The sequence below is a fragment of the Empidonax traillii genome, unplaced genomic scaffold, assembly GCF_003031625.1.
Source record: "Empidonax traillii isolate 1590-97213 ecotype Southwest subspecies unplaced genomic scaffold, ASM303162v1 scaffold178:size2223814, whole genome shotgun sequence".
Classification (NCBI taxonomy): Eukaryota; Metazoa; Chordata; class Aves; order Passeriformes; family Tyrannidae; genus Empidonax; species Empidonax traillii.
Genome location: NW_020955371.1, coordinates 1,356,851 through 1,377,900, shown reverse-complemented (window position 1 = coordinate 1,377,900; position 21,050 = coordinate 1,356,851). Strand labels below are relative to the sequence as shown.

Here is a 21,050-nt window from a genome sequence, read left to right as displayed (position 1 = left end):
GCCTTTAACAATGTATTTGAAGTATTGAAGAGTTCATAAGCTCTTTAACTAATCCAGAGCTTTGTGTTAGTAATTAAAAAAATGAGTGGTGCCAATTTTCATCAGAGCTGAAGGTCACTGGAGGCATAATGTATTAAGAAAACGTAGTCATTTCCCTTCTCCAGATTCTTTTGTGAAAATTGAAATAGGTATGGTTTTTACAAGTACCTGTTTTTTATAAGAGTTTTGCTCTCTATACTCGGTAAAAATAATTTTTTTTTAAAAGGCACTGTAATGTAATTCTTCTTTCCTTAAGGATGAGAAAATATTAATTTCCAGGTACAAACCAATGGACAGTATCACAGTGATGAATGTTTGTTCACTGGAGATTGTTATAATGTACAGGAGAGTTGATTTCTCCTGTCTATTGTGATCTTAACCTTTTACCTTTAGTGGATAAGTGAGGCACATGGACATTGTGCTTCTAACCTTAGGGAATGTGCAGCTATCTAGGATTTGAGGGTTTGAGCCACGTTAGAATAAATACTGAAGTGGCTGCACTCCAACAGGGCAGCTGAGCACTTCCAGCCTGGGCTGTCCGTCAGCTGCTCCAGTGCTGGTGGAGCACAGCCCCTTGTTTGCAGGGTGCTGCCAAGGGTTCTCCCAGTCCCAGGTAAATCACGTTGTAGTCAAGGGCCCTGGTGAATCACACCTTCATAGCCCAAATATTGAAAGATCCTATTTTAACTTGTGGAAATGACTGCTGGTACTGAGCCAGAGACGTCGCAAGTATTTGTTTTGAGTTGTACGTCTGTTGGTTATCCTGCAACGGTCCACAAATGATTGTGCCGAACCTAGGTGCACATTCACAGTTGTTAATCACTTTGTGTTGGTTTTTGGCAAAAGGATAATTCAGATATTAAAATTAGGATTACTAGAATTTTAAAAAAAATAAAAAGATCTCAGCATATTTAGCAGCACTGGTACACACCCACCTACCCCTGAAATGTGGTCTCAACTCCCACTCTTCCAGTATGCATCCCAAGTAGTGGATAATTATGAAAACTCCTCTGACCTTTCTGACACTACCTTTTTAATGAGTCTTCAAAATATACTCTGTCCTCACTTCCTTGTTCTAAACCATTAGCTTGTTAACAAATTTCTGCCATTCTATCATATTTTTTAATGTAAAATCAATACTGTTTGTCCGAATTCTTTAAAGAAACTATCCTGGTGATGTGTTTAGCTCAGCTTTGCTTATGAAGAATATTTGTGTGCAAACATGGCAGATACTGTTTTTCAATGTTCTTTTTAGTCTGCAGTACTTCAAAGAGTCCCTTGTATCATTTAATGTATCACTTAGTCATAAAAACTCTTTGAATATACATTGTGGGAGCCTCAGAAAAGTGATAATTGTATTCTGCTGCAGTGGTAGCCAGAAGGTCAGGATCTAAAACTAATATATTTCTGAATAATTTGAATTTTGTATCAAGGTTGATTTTTCATGGTTACAACTCAAAGTATCATGCTAATTTATGGCTAATATATTGCATATTTTTCCTGTAAAAACAAGGAGGGCCAGTCCCTTCTCACAGATACAGGCATGCTATCTAAACATTTCTACATTAGAAATAATTAAATATGTTGGTAGATTCTTGGACTCATCTCAAATGTGTGAGAAACTCTATAAAATTGAGAAAAACTTTGAAAGGGATCAACTAGAGATTTTTTGGAGATATTCATTAACTTTTGTTGATATTCTCAATATGTGCATCTGAAAGCATTTTGAAAAAATATTTAAATACTTTGTTTCTTTAAGGAAGGTACTGTGTATTACCTGCATTCCAATAATTTTTTATTCCTCATTGAAGAATAGTTGAATATAATTATCTTTGGATTAATCAGTTTTTGAAGTCTTTTCCAGTGATATGTGTAGAGAGGATTAAGAGAGAGATTACTAAAGCATTAAGATTTTTTTTTCTGGTTGTTTTTAAGAAGGAATCTTTGCCTTAAGTGAATTACAAAATTATTTCTTTGTAAGAAACTGTTGAGTAAACAAAAAAAAAAAAGTAAAATCACCTATAGCAGAGTCTGTGTGTCCTGGAGCTTGAGAGAGGGATGTGCAAGCAGTGAGGTCCTATTTTGGTCATGCGCCTTCTTTTCTAAGTCCTTTCCTTGTTACGTGGTAAGGCAGAGTTGTCTTTTCCCACTAGAAATGTTGAAGTTCCTTTTCTCTGGCTTATTTTTTGTTGTTAGATCAGCAGCAATAGAGGAGTGGAATAACGTCCCTTCTCACATCCTCTGCTACCATTTTTCACTGTAGAATAGTTTCGTGTTTCTTGTGCTCATTTTTCATGGATATTAACTTGCTCCATAGTGTTCTCTAGTTTGACCTTTGTTTTATGTTTTGCTTTGTATATCATCAGAGTGATGATACAATTTAAATGCAGTTCTGTAAGATTATTTTAATTGAATGTTTGAATAACTTGATGTGCCTTTTTAATTACTGAAATTAACTTGATCTGTTGCTTGGAAAGACTATCCCATATATGATTTTATAATTTAAAAAAAATAACTAAATTAATACAACATTCTATTGAACAGATCTCAGATCGCAGTTCATTTGCTTTTGGCTTTAGGGAACCAAAATGCAGCCGAACCTTAAATTCCTGCTGTTGAAGGGCTTCTTCCAAGCCTCCTGTTGTATCAAAAATGATATGTTCCAGCTCTGGGAGTCACAAGCTACTGTTCTTTTATAGGAATCTTCTTTCAAGTCATGATTAACTTCTCTTTCTTGCCTGACTACAGTAGTCCTTGTTTAGCACTGGATTGTATCACATCAGGCAAGTCTATGTGGACATTGTTAGGTTGCTCTGTAATAATATCTCCATTACTTTGACGCCTTCAGTGTTTCTTGTCTGGGTTCTTGGGTTTTTTCTCATTTCAAGTTTTTGGGAGAAGCCGAAGAGTAAAACATTGAGAATGGCTTAGACCACGCTCTAAGATGAGAACACATACTTAATAATGCAAGGTGCAGATGGGATCTGTTCACCACTGCTCTCCTCATTCTTCTGGTACTTCTGTGTTGGAGTCCCAGCATGGAGCCTGTTCAGTGGACTGTTTGCACTGTGCCTTTATTTGCTCAACAGGAAGAAGTTCTGCTTATCTAAGCCATTTTTGCAAGCATGCTTGCATCCACAGCTGCGTGTGAGAAGGAACAAGCTTGCCATATTCGTTACACTTCCAAAGTGGCAAAAGTTTCTATGAAAGATCAGTTTTTATTATAGCTGTCCAAGAGTCATACTCTGGTTATGTCAGGGAAATACCACCTGCTAAATGATGTAGTGTACTCATGCAAAAAAATTGTATATGTGAGTCCTAAAACCCATAAAGGTGGAAACAAAGAACAGTCTGGTCATTTGAGACATCAGCCAGGAGTGATTTTTTCCAAATGTCCATTGGACTTTGTTTTGAGATGTAGTTGAAGGTAAGAGTGAGCCTTAGCCCTTGTCTATAACTCATTGCATGTGACAAGTGGAAGAGGAAGGGAGTGTACTTTACGTGAGATTTGCCCATGGATGTAGCCAAAACCTGGGTACCCAGCCAAGATGGTTAGCAAAAGGCAATATTTGAGCTGGGTCATAAACCTTGAAAAGGCAGCCATAAATCATAATTAAGGGTTTTTTTTAATTTCCTCTGTGGTGTAACTCTTCAGAGAATGGAGACTGAAATTGTTTACCAAAGCCCATTTTTTTGTGTTTGGAGAAGTGTTTAGGAAACCTGAAACAGGGTTTATTAAGCGTATCAGTGGGAGACAAAAAGGGAATTGTTGGTCTCTAAGCAGCAAGCAGCATTGACAGGCTGACTGGTGTGGTCAGAAAGGATATTTAATTTCAAAGGATAAACTACAGGATTCATTTTTTCTTTTTTATCTGAAGTCAAGCTTATCTGGTTTATGCCTTATCCAATTTAATGTATGAGAACTGTAAATTCAGCTATGTTAAGCAAACAATTTATTTTGTTTTAATTCCATTTTCTCTTTGTTTTAATAAATTTTGGTTTTGTTAGGATTACTGTTGTGTGTGTAATTTAATACAGATGTCTTCAAAGAGTAAAGAAAAATCCATAACTCTTAAAGAGACTAGCTGAAGGGGAAAAAACATCTCTGGAACTCCTTTTCATTCCTCTGTGGTCCTGCCAGAGGGGTTTGGATTAAAGGGTTGTATCAGGAAGTCGTCTTGCTGCAGTTGGTAACCATAAGAGAGATGGAAACTAAAGACAAGATAAAGAGTTAATGTTTTCAGTCTACAACACTAAAATTTTAAAATTTTCAATGTCCTATAAAGTATAGAAGTATAAATAATAGAGAGGTATAACAGGTCCTGTCAAGGTGACAGGGAGTGGGATGGGCATATATTCTGTTTGTTTTGGAAAGGAGGTTGTAAAAAAAATTAGTTTTGAGATGTATAGTAGTATGAAATAAGAGAGGAAATGATCAGGTTCTGTTGTTTTCTCCTTCTTTTCTAGCTTCATAAAACAAGATCAAGAAATCAGGTATTTATGAGTAACTTGTAATTTTATAAGGTATAAATAATGTTTTGGACAGTGGGCATTTAGCCTTTAGAATTCACCATGGAGGTCATATAGTTAAATATAGTGGTTCAATTTTCAAAAAGGGTTTGATGATATAAAGTCTAATAACAGTGGCAGCAAAGCATGTCTAGAGAAGGGTAATCAAATCTCGTGATTTAGGACATAAGCGCATTACCTGCAGAATCTGGGAAGACCTCGTTCCTCTCTGTCACCTGCAAAGCTCTCTGCAATTAGTAAGGTTCATTGTGGCTATTTGTAGTACCTAATTTCTGTGAAGCATTGCTCCTAGCAATTGTTAGGGGCAGGATACAGTCTTCTGTATGTCATCATATAGTATCAGATGCTTGCACAGGACACCGTTCTGCTTTCCTGTGCCGCTGTGTTGAATGACACCAGCATGGTCTGAAACAAAAGAACCTGGTGAGGTGGTGATGCTGCAAGCTGCAAAAGCACAAATTTCTGATCCAACATCAAACAGAAGTGAACTTGAACAGTTTTTGCACATTACTTTGAGAATTAATTAAACTCTTTTGTAAATCAGTTGTTATAGGTCATCCAAGAAACCCCCCGCATTTATAAGCAGCAAGAAGATAACTGAACACATGAAGTAAGCAATTTCTTTTGACATAAAAATGGAAGTATATTTTAGATCTGATTTTTGCTTTAGCTTTTCATTTCTGGGGTTTGCTCTAAATAGCAACTGCTGAAGATAAAATATTTTATTTGAAATGCAATATGTAGAGTATATACAGAGTTAAATTCAATGTGAGATCCTTCTTTGTAAGTAAAAACTGTAGAAAAGAATTTAGACACAGTTTCTTCCTATTTAGCAAGTTAGGAGAGAGTATGTTTTAGAAGGTAGAAGAATATGGTATAAACCCTTAATAAATCAAAGAAAGAGATGAAGACAGCTTCTGAGGATGAAGGCTTGAATTATAGTGTCAGATGAATCCTAAATGTTTTGAACTGCTTTTCCAGCACCCTCTCTAAAGCAGTCCCTGAAGGGACTGGGGCGTGGCCTGTGAGCAGCCTGACTCCTCCGTGGACTGCTCGCTGGCCTGCGGGATATAGTTCCACATACAACTTCTCTGGGAAAGGAGGTTGTACCTTTGGGTTTAACATTTTTAAAATTTATTTTACGTTCTATTTTGTAACTTTCAATGGAGTCCATAAAGATCAAGGTCAAATTGAAGAAACCCTTGTGAATGAGGGAAGGTCTTTATTTTAAATTATTGAAGACTGATTTCAGTTTGGAAAATTTTCAATGCTTATATGTTTGCAGCTTCTTTTTATTGAGCTTGTTAAACTCTTTGAAGGTAATTGGAGGCAATGCATGTAGATATCAAGCTCAGAATAACCAAATAAATTTGATTAGCTGCATGCTGATAAAGACAGGAGGGTGAGATGATGGTTCCAGTAGCTATATGATATAGAGGACAAAGACCACAATGTTACAAAAAGGGATGAAAAATTTGTACTTTAAGTGAATGTACTACCGATCTGAGATAAACAGCCTTGTGACCTGTGAGTCAAAGTTAGGGAAAGTTAGCCTCTTGAAATAAATAAGGATATTAATTTTTCTTCCTAGCTCAGTTTCTACTTGACCATAGTATTGTTGTAAATTGAAGCAAAGATGCTTTTGCAGTTTCATTTTGTCTGGCTAGATGGCCACATTCATAGAAATTACACTTCTTGTAACAAAAATTAAAAAAATTTCTTACACTGCACTTTTGCTTAATTAAAAACTCAATCTGACAAGAAAAGAAAAATAATTCAAAATTGAAAATTAGAATATATATCAGACGTTTTCATTAATCAGTCCTTTTACTAGAATTGAGTGATATTACTAGGGTTATAAATGAAATTTTTCTGGGTTTGTTTGGGCTTTTTTAGGAAAAATTGCAGTTATTTAACCCTTTCTCAATGGAAAACACAACTGCATTTTTTTTTCTTTAGGCAGATGGCAGAAATATGATGTCTTCAGTTATTTGAAGGTGTCCATATGGAAACTGAAATCAGAACAATGAGATTTTTTATCAAAAAAAGGCAAAGAAAAGGCAGAAAAATAGTAATATGGTGGCTGAAGCCCTTAGCTGAGATCTGAGAAATTCAGCTGTAAGCACTGCTTTAAACTAGGTAAGTGTAGGCACTGGTTAAAACAGACAGCCTAAGTGGAGTGCATGTGATTTAAATCCAGCCACATGAACTCCTCATCCTAATCTCACTTTATCTTCCCTGGAGAGAAATGGTTAATTTTAGGGCTTAATTCATCTGACCTATTTGCGATGTCTGCTTCACAACAAGATGAATTGTAGCCTTGAGTAGATCATGTCAAGTGTGAAGGGAGAGTGGAGTGATTAGCTCAGAAATGGATGTCTGCATCCAATCCGTTTTTCCAGTCTCTTACATTGGAGGTTGCATTAACAAAATAACAGACTCACAGTAGGACAATAGCTGTCGAGCTGCAGCTTCACCTGCGGTGCTGAACGCTCCAGAGGAGGTGAGGGGATCTAAGATACATTCCCACATACCTACTGGTATATTTCCACAAACCATCTTGGGACCCATAAAGCAACATTTTTCGAAGGAGAGAACTTTATGAAAAAACTGTGCAGCTCAATGTTCACTTCCACTCTAGTGTGACTGTCTGCTTCACTGAAAAGATCATAAAACAGTTGGACAAGAAGGAGGGAGCACACAAGCATTCAGCAGCCTTGCCAAAAGTAGAATAAACATTTCTTGATTTGGGGAGATGAAATTTCAAATGTCCTCCTCTGAGTGACCACGCTATGGAAAGAATATCAGTTTGTTTGTCAGTGTTATTTCCTGTTCTTAAGTTGCTTAATATGCTCTCGTTTTTGCAGAACGGCACACAGGGTAAAGAATTCTTGGTCTAGTGGCTGTACTGTTTCTTTACATCAGAAATCTGCTCTTTTCAGAAAGCTGAAATGCTAACAAACATGCAGGGTCTGAAAGTGCCTAGCTAAACATTTCAGCAGGTTGAGGCAAAAAAGGGGTTTTGTCTGTCAGGAAGGTTTGCATGTTTCCTGGCTCAAGCTAGCTGAACACTCTGCTGTGCAAAAGAGGGTTTTAATAAAGCTTATACTTTTTTACCTTTTAAAACCAGATTTTTAACCTTCCCAGCACATTTTGGAGGTAAAGGGATGCTTTCTTCTCGAACAGGTTAGGTAACTTTCGTTGACCACATTTTTTTCCCAAGTAATTATACTTTAGAGGCCCTGTGTTACAACTTATGCCGGAACTGTCTTTATAGAGTAAATGGAAGTGCTGCTGAACGGGGTTCCTTGGTACTTTCCCTTCTCTGTTCTCTCCTTAAATGCTTACACATATGTTAAATGCTGCCTGTTTGTCTCTTACCATAGACAAATGTTATATGTTGTCATGTGTTGGACTTTTTGCCTAACGCTGAATTTGTTTTTTGGTGTGGAAAGTGCTAGTAAGAAAATACTGGAGTTGTTTAACCTGTATGAAATAGCTGAAAGACTACTTGCAATGTGATTATTAAGTATATTCATACCAGGTAGCACAAAGAACGGGAAGAGAAATGGAAGTGCAAATGAAACTGCCTCTTTTTTTTCTTTCTTGTCATCCTCTTGTGGTATTATGTAGATCCCCAGCCAGATGGCTACTGGCTATAAGCTGTGCGTGGATTCACAGGATTTTAACTCCTCTGTTGGTTTCCCATCTGTCATAAACTCAGAAGCTGCAATCCAGAGACTGACATGAATGTCAGTGTCTTCTTTAGCAAAGTGAAACCGTTACGCTCGAAGGCTGCAGGAAGAGCACGAATGAAGGCAGGACAGTGTTTGGTTTAACAGCCATGCTGCTAGACTGGGGAGTAAAATTTCTTGCAGTTGGTATAAACTAGCACTTCAAACTAGTTTGACCACTGTGGTGGCAGCAGCCTCCAGCAAGCACGGCCTAAAAAGTCTCCTCAAAAGGAGTTTTGCTCTGTTGTTGGAGCTCAGCGAAGACTGTAAACCCACAATTGGTTTCGGTAGGAAATCTCATGTCTAAAAATAAAATAACAGACCGTCTTCAGCAGAAAAAAGGTGATAAAAGTCAGAATCTCTCAGCCCTTGAAGAGTGGATATGAAGCATCTTAAAACAATACCTTGGTCTTTCTTCACTTTAAAATTACCAATTCAGGATTCTGTAAGTTTTCTTTCAGCATGGAAGGAAAAACATGTTTGTCACTTGGACAAATGCATTCAGTTTCTGTTAATGTAGGTGAAAACAGTGAAAAATATCTTAGATTTCATGTTGTAAGTTAGAACAAGGTGATAGTTACTTTGTGGTCACCCACTGGGCCTCAGCATCAGTGAAACAAAGAAACTTTGCTCCTCATTGTAAAAGAAGCTCTCACAATCTTGCTTTATATCTTGTCATATTCAAAAAAGCAAAATGAAAAATTAAACCTTTATGAAACAGGCATGAACAAGTGAAATAGAAATAGGGGCTGAGCACACTCGATAAATTGTTTTAGAATGAATATTAGCATGTAAATGTATCAAAAAGAAATGTGTGTAAGCCAGTAAGGAAATCACTACTATTATAAAGTCTTCCCATGTTTAGACTTGGTGTTCTTTATTAATGGATTTGACTTACATGAGAATAAAAGTTACACCCCTGTGAGAAAATAAGCACTTTCCTAAGGAGTAGCTGTCTGAAATCAAGCAATCTGGTAATCCAGCTTCAAAAACCCTGTCAGGAGCAAATTAACCTCTCCGTTTCCACTTTGTGTTCAGTTCAGTAGGAAAGGGAGCAGCTGAAGAGGATGATGAAGTGTTAGACTGTGTGTCAGGTGGTTTCTAGTGCATGGTGAAGTAGCCTGGAGTTAACTGCCTTATTCAGCATCAGGCATCATGACTGGAGTCATTCCAGTCAGGTGGTTCAGCAGCACAGTGGACTCGAGGTCTTCTGCCTAGGCTGAAAGAACACCACATGATGAAATAAGATATTGATTGGAAAGACTGCCAGAACCTCTAGCATTTTATTTCCTCTGTTTCCTGCAGAATATTGTATTGTAAATCCAAGCTTCAAGTCAATGGGCTTGCCCTTTGTTGTAACACCATAATGGTGTGATACACTTGCAGTTCGTTTCCTTTACATTAGGCGGAAAAGATTTTTGCAGAAATCACAACAGGAGGCTGTATTTAGTGAATGGCATTTTCTGAAATTTAGGATAAGTTGATGGTAGGATTAGGTAATTTTTCTGGACTTTCACTTCTGTTGGTAGCCACAGGGATGACGCGCTATTCAGTTATGTGCTGCACTTCAGTAAATGTCCCCCACCCTGTAGGGATGAGGCTTTTTGTCAGAGCTCTGGATCATTCACCAGGTTAAAGGAGTAAAATAAAAAGCCAGCCAAATGCTGGTAGTAGAAAACCTGAAATAATCTGAAAAGTGAGGTCCTACTTCTGATGACAAAATTATTAATCCTGTGTTTCTGTGTCCAAAGGAAATGGCTGAGAACAGAACAGTATGGCCCTGTTGCCTTTAATAAACCTCAGCCATAGATAATGATAGAGCAGGAAGAGCTCTTGAGTGTTCAGGAAGTAATGGCCTCCCTAAAGGACTTTGTAATCTTCTCTATGCATTGACATCATCACCATCAGAGCCTAAAGAAATAGGTTTCAGATGCACCTGCCAGAGGAGAGGAAGAACTTAATTTTGCAAGGGAGCAGTACCATAGTCTCAGAGCTGCATGGACATGCATATGAATAAAATAGCAAACCACTGGTCAAAGTAATAATTTTTCCACAGAAGTAATACAGAATAGATATAAAATGCAAGAATAAGGCTGATGTGGAATGGATTTTCAGAAAGCAATGCATAATTCCGTTCACCCGCAATGGGTCCTGGAGAAGCCTTGAGAAGAATTATCTATATTAAAAACTAAAGACATATTGTAAGTTGGCTTCAGGTAAGAGAAGAAATAAAAGTTGGAAGCATCTGAAAGTAATAGGTAATAGAAAATGTATCAAAAGAGATCACCCCAGAGCTTGCACTAAGATCTTTGAAACAGCTCAACAAACTTGAGACTGCAGTCCCACATTACATGGATGGTGTTGGGAAAGATTCTGTGCTAGAAAAAACCATTTGCCAACCTCCCCCACACCATCAGCCATACCAGGAGCTGGTTAGAAAATTAAATGGTATATTCCCCATCTCTTTTATAAAACTTATAGGAAGGACATGCCAATCTGCAGTGGTAGGGTGAGGTTTTCTTGATGTCAGCTGTTACCAGCTTTGCTGAGAAACTGCTGCTATCTGAAGTAATGGCAATATATTTCCAGCACCTCATCTGATCTTTGGAAGACCTTTATTTCTTTGAGTAATATTTTGGCTTTTAAAGTTTCTCCTTATAATGTTTTTGGGGCTTAAACTTACTTTTTATCATTTTTCCCATGTTTTATTTGTCAACTTTTCCAGCAAAGATAAAAAGAGAAGGATCATGATTATACTCAGCTGTTTTCCACTTCAGGATTTGTTTAGTTACAAATGCAGTTGTTTTTCGCTGTACACTGGTTTTCATGAAAACTGCTGTTCTCACATGTACAAATTGTCCTCTAGGCAAGCTTTGTCCTTGTCCAGACATGAACATTTTGGGAGAAGAGATGAGGGCAATATGAAGTAAGAAAGTGCAAACATAGTAAATTACCTGCTTTTGAGGTATAAAAAAATATTTGAAATGTCAGTAGGAAAAAAGGAATCAAAATGGACCTTAGAAAGGGGTAGAGATTAAGGCTTCGCTAAGGAGTGATGATAGACTTGGTTTGGGGCAGGATGAGAGGAGAGCTTTATAGGAAAGCATGTAATTAGTGAGTTTGGGTACGGCCTGTAAAGGAGAGAGTATATGCTCCAAATGCACTTCACAGTGTACTTTTAAGCCAGATGCCTATGCCCAACCTAGGAAATATGTTCTCCAAAAAACATAGAGAAGAAAACCAAGTGAGGTGGGGACTAGGGGAAAGGCTTCCAGTTCCATGATATATTATTCTTTCTCTTGCTATTGCATGAGACTTTCAGGTCCATTATTTCTGACTTTTGCCTTGAATTTCAGAAGAATCATCTAAAGCTCAGATGTTACAATTTGATCTTCTCTCTGCCTTAAAGTTTCTTTTGATTAATGCTGTAGAAGTCTGTAAGCTTTGGCAGTGTTTATCTTTGGCTCATATTACCTGCATTACAGATCAATGTGCTTTAACTCTGTAAGTTCTGAGCACGTTTCTGAAGGTTTCCGAGGGTAAGCTCAGGCATACTGGCCTCGAAGGAGCTTCAGTTTGGAAACCTTAGTTGGTTCAGAATTGTACTTGTTTTCTTTATATAGTATCAGTTTTCCCTGAGATGGCAAGAGAAAGTCTCCTCTGAGCTAATGTTGCTTGTGGCCTGACCGCTGGATAAAAGTGGTCATGCTTGCAAAACACCCTTACTTTGAAATAATTCAGCAGCTGAGCAGTTATAGAAGTTGTGTAGTTGTGCTTTTATTTACACAGAGGGAGAGGCCAAAAAGAAGAGCCTTGAAAGAAACGAGTTCAGGCAGAATTCGTTTTTGTTAAGGAGCAACAAAAATTGATTCAGCTGCCTTTTGTCAATAAAAATGCAGCCTGGTAGAGGAATAGTTATTACGAACATCTAAGGTTGAGGTCCTGTTGCTTGCACCAGAATCACAATTTGTACTTTAAAGATAGTGTCAGTTGTGTGTAGTCCAGAAAAAGAGAAGGAAAAAACCAACAATTTGAAATCTCACATTACATTGCAAAAAAGTCAACATCAGCTCCTTATCTTACCATATAGCTTATATAATCTGCAATGAATTTACCTTTTTTTCATGATTTAGTGCTTTTCCATACTTTCTGAATTCTTTGACCTGGAAAACATCTCTCTTTTCCTCATTGTTTAGTGAGGAATTGACCTTATGCAGAATAACATTCCCTGCTAATACACCTTGAAAAATCATTTATTTATTTATGTCATCATACCTTATTTATTATACCTTACTTACTGACAGAGAAATTTATTACATCAGTTCAATTGAGGCTTACAGAACAAGCAAGCTCCTTAGCTTTCAGAGCAGAAAGGAAGATGATGATCAAAAGCTTGCTTTCGGAGAAGGAGCTACTCTTCTCATTTACATTTCTTAGTATTTTCTAAGATGTCTTCCACCTCTCACTTTTTATTAGAGAGAGTTTCAGAATCAAAGTGGCACCTATTTATCATCCAAACTGAAATTCCAGCCCTCACCGACAGCCTTCTTTGGCCATGATTTTTCCCCTTTTATGACCAAGTGAGCACTGGAGCCTGTCAGGATGCGTAGCTGCATTAATCATCTCTGCTCACTACAGCCAAGAGAGTGGACAGGAAGCATCTATTTACTAAGAGCTTGTCTACGTGGGGAAATAGCCCAGACTGCTCATTAGGAGTTAACTCTTTCCATGGACTCTCCTCGAGCATTTTTCAGTGGTTTAGCTTCAGGCTGCTTTGGAAAATACGGAATTTGGTGTTGGGTGTAGTTAAACCACTGAAAGCCTGTATTGGCATGCAGCGTGGGCTCAGAACATGATCCTGTCTCCACGTGTCACTTAATCTTCTGTAACTGACCCTCTTCATGCTCTTAGTCTGTGGCAAATGGAAGGTAAAACATGTTAGTTCAAGCCTCTTACATCAATGCTGGTGTGTGTAACTTGTGTGTCCGTGCACCTGTGCACTCGTACAGGGGAGCCCAGAGTGTTGCTCATGGCAATTTGGGTGCAAGTGTTATTTTTTTATAGCTCCCCAAATAAGCAAATTTGACAAGAACTCATTATTTTTTCATGATAGGGGACAAGAACTGTGTAGGATTATCTTTTATACTCTGTATGAGCTGTCTATTATTTAGTGATGTTGAACTGTCTTTTTCATAGACATTTTCTTTGACCAAAGATGAGTAGTCTTTGGAGATGAACAGCTTAAAGTCTGCTTAATGCTGGTCTAGTATACCATCATCCTAAAAATAAGGGGCTTTGTTACTGTGGGAGTTAAAGTTTGTCTTCATGAGAAACTCGCATCACTTTACAAAAGTCCTATTTTTAAAGCAATTTATACTAGTGCAATCTTCATGGTGGAAATTATTTAGTGTAACTTAATTTCATTAACTAAGCCTTAACCAAACCACACTAAATTGTTTTTTTAATTGAAAGGATGTTAATTTAGAAATTTGATAAATGCATTAACAGTGTATGGATTTTCAGTGGTCATAGAATAGAATAGAATAGAGTGGAAAAGAAGAAAGGGAAAGGGAAAGGGAAAGGGAAAGGGAAAGGGAAAGGGAAAGGGAAAGGGAAAGGGAAAGGGAAAGGGAAAGGGAAAGGGAAAGGGAAAGGGAAAGGGAAAGGGAAAAAAAGGGGGAAAAAGGGAAAAAAAGGGAAAAAAAAGGAGAAAAGAAAATTTCAGTTCTAAGGGTCCTACAATAATCATCTAGTCCAACTGCATGACCACTTCAGGGCTGACCAAAAGTTAAAACATGTTATTAAGGGCAAATGCCAAATGCCTCTTAAACACTGATAGGGTCTGGGCATGGACCAGCTCTCTAGGAAGGCTGTTCCAGTGTTTAACCACCCTGTTGGTAAATTTATACTCCTGATGTCCAGTCTAACCCTCCCCAGCACTGCTTTGAAACTTGTGTGGTTTTTGATGTTCCTTTTTAACTGTTAGTTTTGTTACTAGCTATAAAAAAAGTACTCTCTATGTGTTTATTACCTGTTAAAAGTTGAAATATTAAGGAAAATACTGCTTATTTTAAAAGATCAGTGTAGAACCTGGTATTAAGACAGATCCTTAGGAGAAAATATATTATGTGCTTCAGCTTACCTAGGCACTGTATGTGGAGTAAAACATGATGACCATTACAAAAAAAAGTCAATTGGAAGAAACTGGTGTGGCTACATTGCTAGTAACAGATCTGGCTCTTTGCTTTCAGCCTTTCAACTGTATTACTTTCTTTGGCAGCTGTGTTCTCTTTTCCAAACTTACATTGCTAGATAAAGTTTTATTTGGTGATTTCTACCAGAGAGGAACAAAGGATAGTTTCCTTCCATATTTAGGACGTTTGCTGTTGTTGTCTGTGAAATTCCAGACTGGGGTTGGCTGGAGGGGCAGCAGAATGCAGATTACATTTTAGCCCTGTACATATATTCATATTTGTTAGCAAACAAACCCACTTTGTTTGACAGCCATTGTTTGGGATATATGACTGTTACTCTATCTTTCTCAGCAGTGGGTGTTGGTGCTCATATCAGGTTTTGCTAAAGTCTGTTTACACTTACACTTTTCAGAAATTCTCTTTTGGGATGGCACCTCAACATTTGTGTCAAGTTCTCTCTAATGGGGTTAGTTAATTAAGCAAGAAAGCCCAGGTTTGGTTTCAAAAGAAAAATATAAAGAGTTCTTCCATTTATATCCTGGTGATTCAGAATGTCTGAGCTTAAAAATTCAAGTACCGTATGCCTTAGCCCCAGTGAAGGACACTTAATCGTTCTGAATTGAATACAATATGAATGAAATAAATGCAATATCAGGCATTAAAATAGAGTTTACACATATGTGTAGTAGAAGTATTCTTGGGGCCTTTAATTCTGTTCTGTCCTTGGCTCAGATTTCTGCAGTGGCTCACTGCCATCTTGAAATGGCACAAGGTAGCAGCAAAAGCTTTCTTGTATTCTGTGTATAGGAGTTGGAAAAAAATTAAATTGCAGAGAGAAAGAAGCAAAACACTGCAGTTTTGTATTCATGCAGTCATGTTTTCTGTCTATACTGCACTTCATGGAGCTGTGGGGCCGTGCAAAACCTCACTCAAGAAGTTGCATGACACCAAACCTTGCAGCTGGGAAAAGCAAAAGGTGGGGCTGCACAGAACAGTAGGGGTATTGCAATTGCACATGGGAAGCATTTAGAATAATTATGTTAATAAACTTCTTGTTTGAATAGACTGTGTAGACCATAATCTAACAGTGAAATGAAAAGATTTTCATTAGGAATGACACACATTCAACATACAACAATCTTCTCTAGTTTAATAACTTCCAAAATGATGGCATTACAGCCTGAAGTAATCTCCTAACATAAAAAAGCACACTGAAAAATTCAGTAAGTTTTATTATTTTATAGTCTCATTTTCTGAGTTTAGTTTAATTAACAGAGAATTTTTGCCTGTTTCAGCCACAATCCTTTGTTACATCTTTCAGCTTCACTAACATCATTCAACACCTCCCTAAGCTTTTCATTGTGAGGATGTAGAAGTCAGTCAGCAGCTGAAAGTTTACTCCAAAACCCTGAAAAGTCAGCAGAAAGGCATTTGTTGATTTTAGTGGATTGGGGTTAAGTCCAGATAAATATCTAATGTTACCAAAACACTTGCTTATTCTTAAACATCTGAAAATTACTTTATATGCAAAATCTTTATTTCCGATAACCTTCACTCGCAAAAAAGTCTCCTGCTACCAGGTGCCCAGCTGATCTTTGGTTATGCTTGTAATCTTGCATGCTCATGAAGACAAGTGGTTGGTAAACAAAATATGGGATTGATTACTCCTGCCAAAAGCTTTGTTCTCACCCTAGCAGCTACTTCCCCCACTTTTCGATCACCCGATATGGAAGGCAGACCTGAAGGTAAACCTCCTCTTGTTTTCCCACCGTGTATGACTTGTGCTGCTGTTCAGTCAAGACATTTTCACCTGCACCTTTCTTATGTAAAAATAGAATAATTATTACTTTTACTCACAGTTATTGTAGGAGAGGGAGACTATGCTCTCACTAAACTGGTGATGGAAGATACGTTTTAACAGTAGTTTAAATGGTAAACTTAATTGTAAGTTTGCAGAAGTTCATAGTACAACAAAGACTTGTATAAAGTCCAGGGACCCAAACTCTGCATCAACTTGCAAATTTGTAATCTGGATTTTAATAGGAGGCTCCTATTTAGTACAAGAACAAAGCAAAACATTTGGAACTTCTTGTACTGCTGATATATACAGTTTTATGCTGACTATACGAAGTTACACTTTAAGAAATACTAGAACCCATAATATAATGTACATATAAATATGAAGCTAATTTCGTGTTTAAGTTTCCTAACCACCCAAACTCTGCTAGTCTCACAGCATGAAAGCCACAAAAACTAGGACTGAGCCTAGCTTCTTCCTCCTGTTGAGCCTGAAAGCTTTTCTCTGTGTAGTGTGGAAGAAATAATAGCAAGCCCCAGGGATGCAGGGCTGAAGGGCAGAAAGTAGCAGCTGAGCAGTGGCAAGGATCAACTTCTTAAACCTTCTTTCCATTGCAATTAACTGCATACGGAATCTCAGCCAAATGGTGGCTAATAGCAGGGGTGAAGTTTAACCTGTTTGACTTTGCACTGGAAGGGACGAGCGCCATAGGTAGCCTCACTTACAGTGAAGTATGAACAGAAGATTTAACAAGCTACTACTTGTCAGCTCTTAATTAGCAGCTCCCATCAGAACAGTAGCACCCAACTGCAGCACCGTCTGCTTCAGTGCAAAGTCCAATTCATTAGTTAAGTTTTCAGAATCATCATATCTTGCTTGGACGATGGTATTTAACAGCTGAAACATGGCAAGATTTGACTACCTTTCAGTTTTTTCTGTACTTCGGGAAAGTTTCTTGCTAAACTTAGTGCCTGATAGTATCTGCTAAATTGGATGCAAGCAGCAGGTCAGGAGGTTCCTTGAGCTAAATCCCTTGAATGCTGCAAGGTGATTTTTGTTTATTTTGACTTGCAGTGCGGATTTCCATATCCACAGCTATTGCAGGAGACAGCTGTATAGCATTTGATTCAGCCAAGTGTGTGCTAATGACCGGTAGCCTTGTTGTTTGTTTGCCACTGCTGTGACATTGCCGCCCCTTGGCAATGCACGCTTTGCTGGGGGCTTGGAGAAGTTAAGCCATGCTATGTGTATTCACCAGATAGAGCACAGGTTGTTGAGCTGCCTGTGAGGAGTGTTACCCACACTGAGCTCTTGAGGAAAGTTGTGCACGGTAAGGTGGGATGCTTTTCGAAATGTACTTAGGACGTTAAAGAGGGATTCAAAATATAAGGTACAGTAAAACTGTGCTGAGGTTGAACTGAGGAACAGTTGGAGAGTTGAAAACTGAGAGAAGATAAATTGTTTGCTTTGGACCCTATATGACTGAGGGTGTGATGGAAGTGTGTGAGCTGGCACATCAGCCACACAAAAGTCTCTCTGTTAGGAGAATATTTCTTATGTTCTGCAGGTCCCGTGGATGCCTACAAAACCTAATACATATCCTACTGATATAAATTCCTAGATTTTCAGCCATCTATGTCTGTCAATCTTTCTCCAAGAAGGTGCATCCTACAATAAACTTGCAAGCAGAATGTGATAGAAATGGCATGAAGCAAATAATTTTGTATGGACAGGGGATACCATAGCTAAATGAGCATGATGCTCAGCAAATCACACATGGGAAATGTTTACTTCAGATTTTAGTTTTTATTTCCAGGATTTTGAAATGAATGCTAGAACAAAAGAGGAGGATGAGAAACATCTTCAAGCTTTTATATGCAAATATACATCTCAATATTGTGGTTTTAAATAGTCTCTGGACGCTTTAAACTCTCGAGTTCAAACTTCTTTAGAACACTGCATAGATGAATCAGCCTCTTTGGATATTTAACCTCTGAGCCATAGATTCTTACACATACTCACACGCATTGCGTGTTTATGCTTGTGTGAACCCACACATAAGCAAATAATCAGAAATGATAAATATAGACTTAAGAATCTGAAGTGTGTCCTGTTAAACTATAAACTGTTATTTGGATGAATAGGTTGTGCGTGTGGAAACACTGGGAAGATTTTCTGTTGCTTGCAAGTAGCACCCCAAAGCATTGTATGAACTATTAACAGTCTGATACAAGTTATTTTTAAGATTCTGTAGTAATTCAGAAATCTGCTTAAATTTTTTTCATGAGTGCAGGGAGTAGACTGTTGTGGTTAGTCTTACCATGGAGGAAGAGTGACTGCAATAATCAGCAAGAAATATGCCACAATCTTTTAATCTTTTTCTGTAATGCAAAAAGACTATATTTTTTTCTATACCATGCAATTAAAAGATTAAAATAAGTCTGGGCTTTTGGAAAAAAAACATTTCTGTATTTTTGGCAGTATGGTGTGTAAGAACTTCTATTTCGGTTGTGGAGTGTCAACTCTTGAGTTTAGCAAAAGTGCCCTTAAATAGTAAACCAGAGTTATGAAAATGAAAAGTATATTCTTTGAAAGCAGAACACCTGCTAAAATGATTGTATCTTACAAAGGAAAACGAAAAAAAGAAAGAACAGAACAGGTGTGGTTGCTGTGTCCCATGTGTCAGACTCCTTACCACTAAATTATTTCCAGACAAACGAGGGAGAAGAGCATGTGCAGCAGGGAGCCAGCCAGGATGGAACCATTTGGGAGGCCACCCACACCAGCTGTGTTTTCGGGTAACTCCTGGTCCAGTGATGTGACCTCCCTGCAGTGCTCGAAGCCTGAGAGGTGCATGTGGGTACTGAGGGTTGGAGCTGACCATGGCACAGGGCATGGCACGTGCATGTTTCAGGCCAGTGAGGCACGATAAAGATGGGACAGGGGGCCGGTTGGGGAATTTGTTCCAAAAGCACATTCCAAAGGAAACAGGGAACCCGTAGGGCCTTTGCAGGGAGAGGCCTCCCTGTGACCACCGGCAGCTGTCTGAGGTGCCACTGTGCAGTCACAGGGCTTCAGGAACTTGTGATTACAGGACTCCTTACTCTCCCTTTCCCTGCCTTGGACACGGGCTTCTCCCGCCCTGGACGCACAAGGTGGAATCCCTTGTCTCCAAAGGTGCAACCTTTCCTTGGCTGCACAGTGGGGTGATGGGGCCGTGCAGAGGTGGCAGGTGGGACCCTGCCCTGTGCCGAGGCTCCGGGGCTCAGGCATTGTGGGGGTGTGAGAGAAAAGCCCCTCATGCCCTTTGCCAGGCGCTCTCACGGGCAACCATATGCCGAGCTGCCAAAAATAACGGCTATTTTTAAAGGAGTTGGGATAACACGACCTGCTTCGCTTATTGCAGAATAAACTGAGAACTGGCCTGTTGTTTCATGCTGATATCAGGGTCAAGAAGGACGAGTGTTTCCTCCTCAATCCTCGTATGTGGATGTGATGCTGTGCAGGAGATCCCGTGTCCAGCTTGTTGGCTGCCGTATCGTCTGGCAGCTTTTATAGCAGAGAGTTTGTAGAGAGCTAGGATAAAAAGAATGATCTCACTTTCAGTCAGTTCTGTGTTAGGAAAGAAGTTTTATGCTAAGATAATAGGGCTGTAAAGATTGTCCGTTTACGTGTTAGGTTCTAACCATTTTTGTATTTTACAGGTCTATTTCCCTTAAAAATTAAATTCTACAAATAATTATATGTTTCTCTTACAAACTAGGAGTAGGTTTTTTTACTTGTAAAAGTTTGTGTTCTGTGAAGTGAATGTAGAGGATCTCACAGGGATGGAGTGTCTGCTCCCACTATTCCCAATAGAGACTTTCTTTCTCTGAATCATCTCAGGCGATGCTATCTACTGCTGTCACTCTTAGCTGTATGTCTGTCACATTTCCTCTTATCCTTCCCTCAAAAGTGTATACTTGGCCTTTTTTTTTTTTTTCTTTTTCTGGGAGATCCATCCAGTTGCCCTTGCTTTAAATCCCAGCAGGAAGAGATTTCTAAAGCAGAAGTGGGATCGATGTGTCACCAGCCCACATCTTCTTGTGTGCTGCTCCGCTGTGCCCTTCCCTGCTATCTCCTGCAGCCAGGGGTGCCTCATGGACCTGGACATTTACATACCACTTCACATCATCTTTTTTTTTCCTTATTTTTTTCTTTAAATGGGCTACGTAACATGAAGTATAATGCTGTTAAATCATTTCTTATCCTTAATAATGGAACGTTGCCATTCATTTCATTACACCTGTAGAGTGAGTGAGCGTTGCTGAGCTAATATCAGATCTAAAACTTGACAGCCCTCTTTGACAAGTGCCTGTAGGTCCCATTGACTTGGAACTTACATTGCTACAACTGATGGAATACTCAAATCTGTTTCATTTTTCTGAATTTGAGAGCAGGGACACTTTTAATACTTAAATTCCCATCTTTAACATTGCACAGATGGTGAAATGTTTTTGCATTTTTATATTATTTTAGGTTACTGAAGTTAATATTCTGCTAGCTACAAATATCCGTGTGCATACCACAGAGTTCATTCCGAGGACAGAGCTCTAAAATAAATTATAGACCTTGGTAGCACTCGTAAATCAGTCATTTTTTTTTCATTGAGAAAGTGGTGGCGCTGGAAGAAAGTTATTTAGTGATCAAAATGCATCGTTAAGCTTTTAAAAAGGGATTCAGTGCCTGTAGTAGAGCTGTAGGCGATTTATGGCT

At 38.5% G+C, this 21,050-nt stretch overlaps 1 protein-coding gene across 4 annotated transcripts in view; it reads left to right on the top strand.

Annotated features, from left to right (window-relative positions):
- The window catches only part of ZMYND11 (zinc finger MYND-type containing 11), a 104,887-nt gene that overhangs the window by 22,881 nt on the left and 60,956 nt on the right, over nt 1-21,050 (top strand). The window lies entirely within an intron of this gene.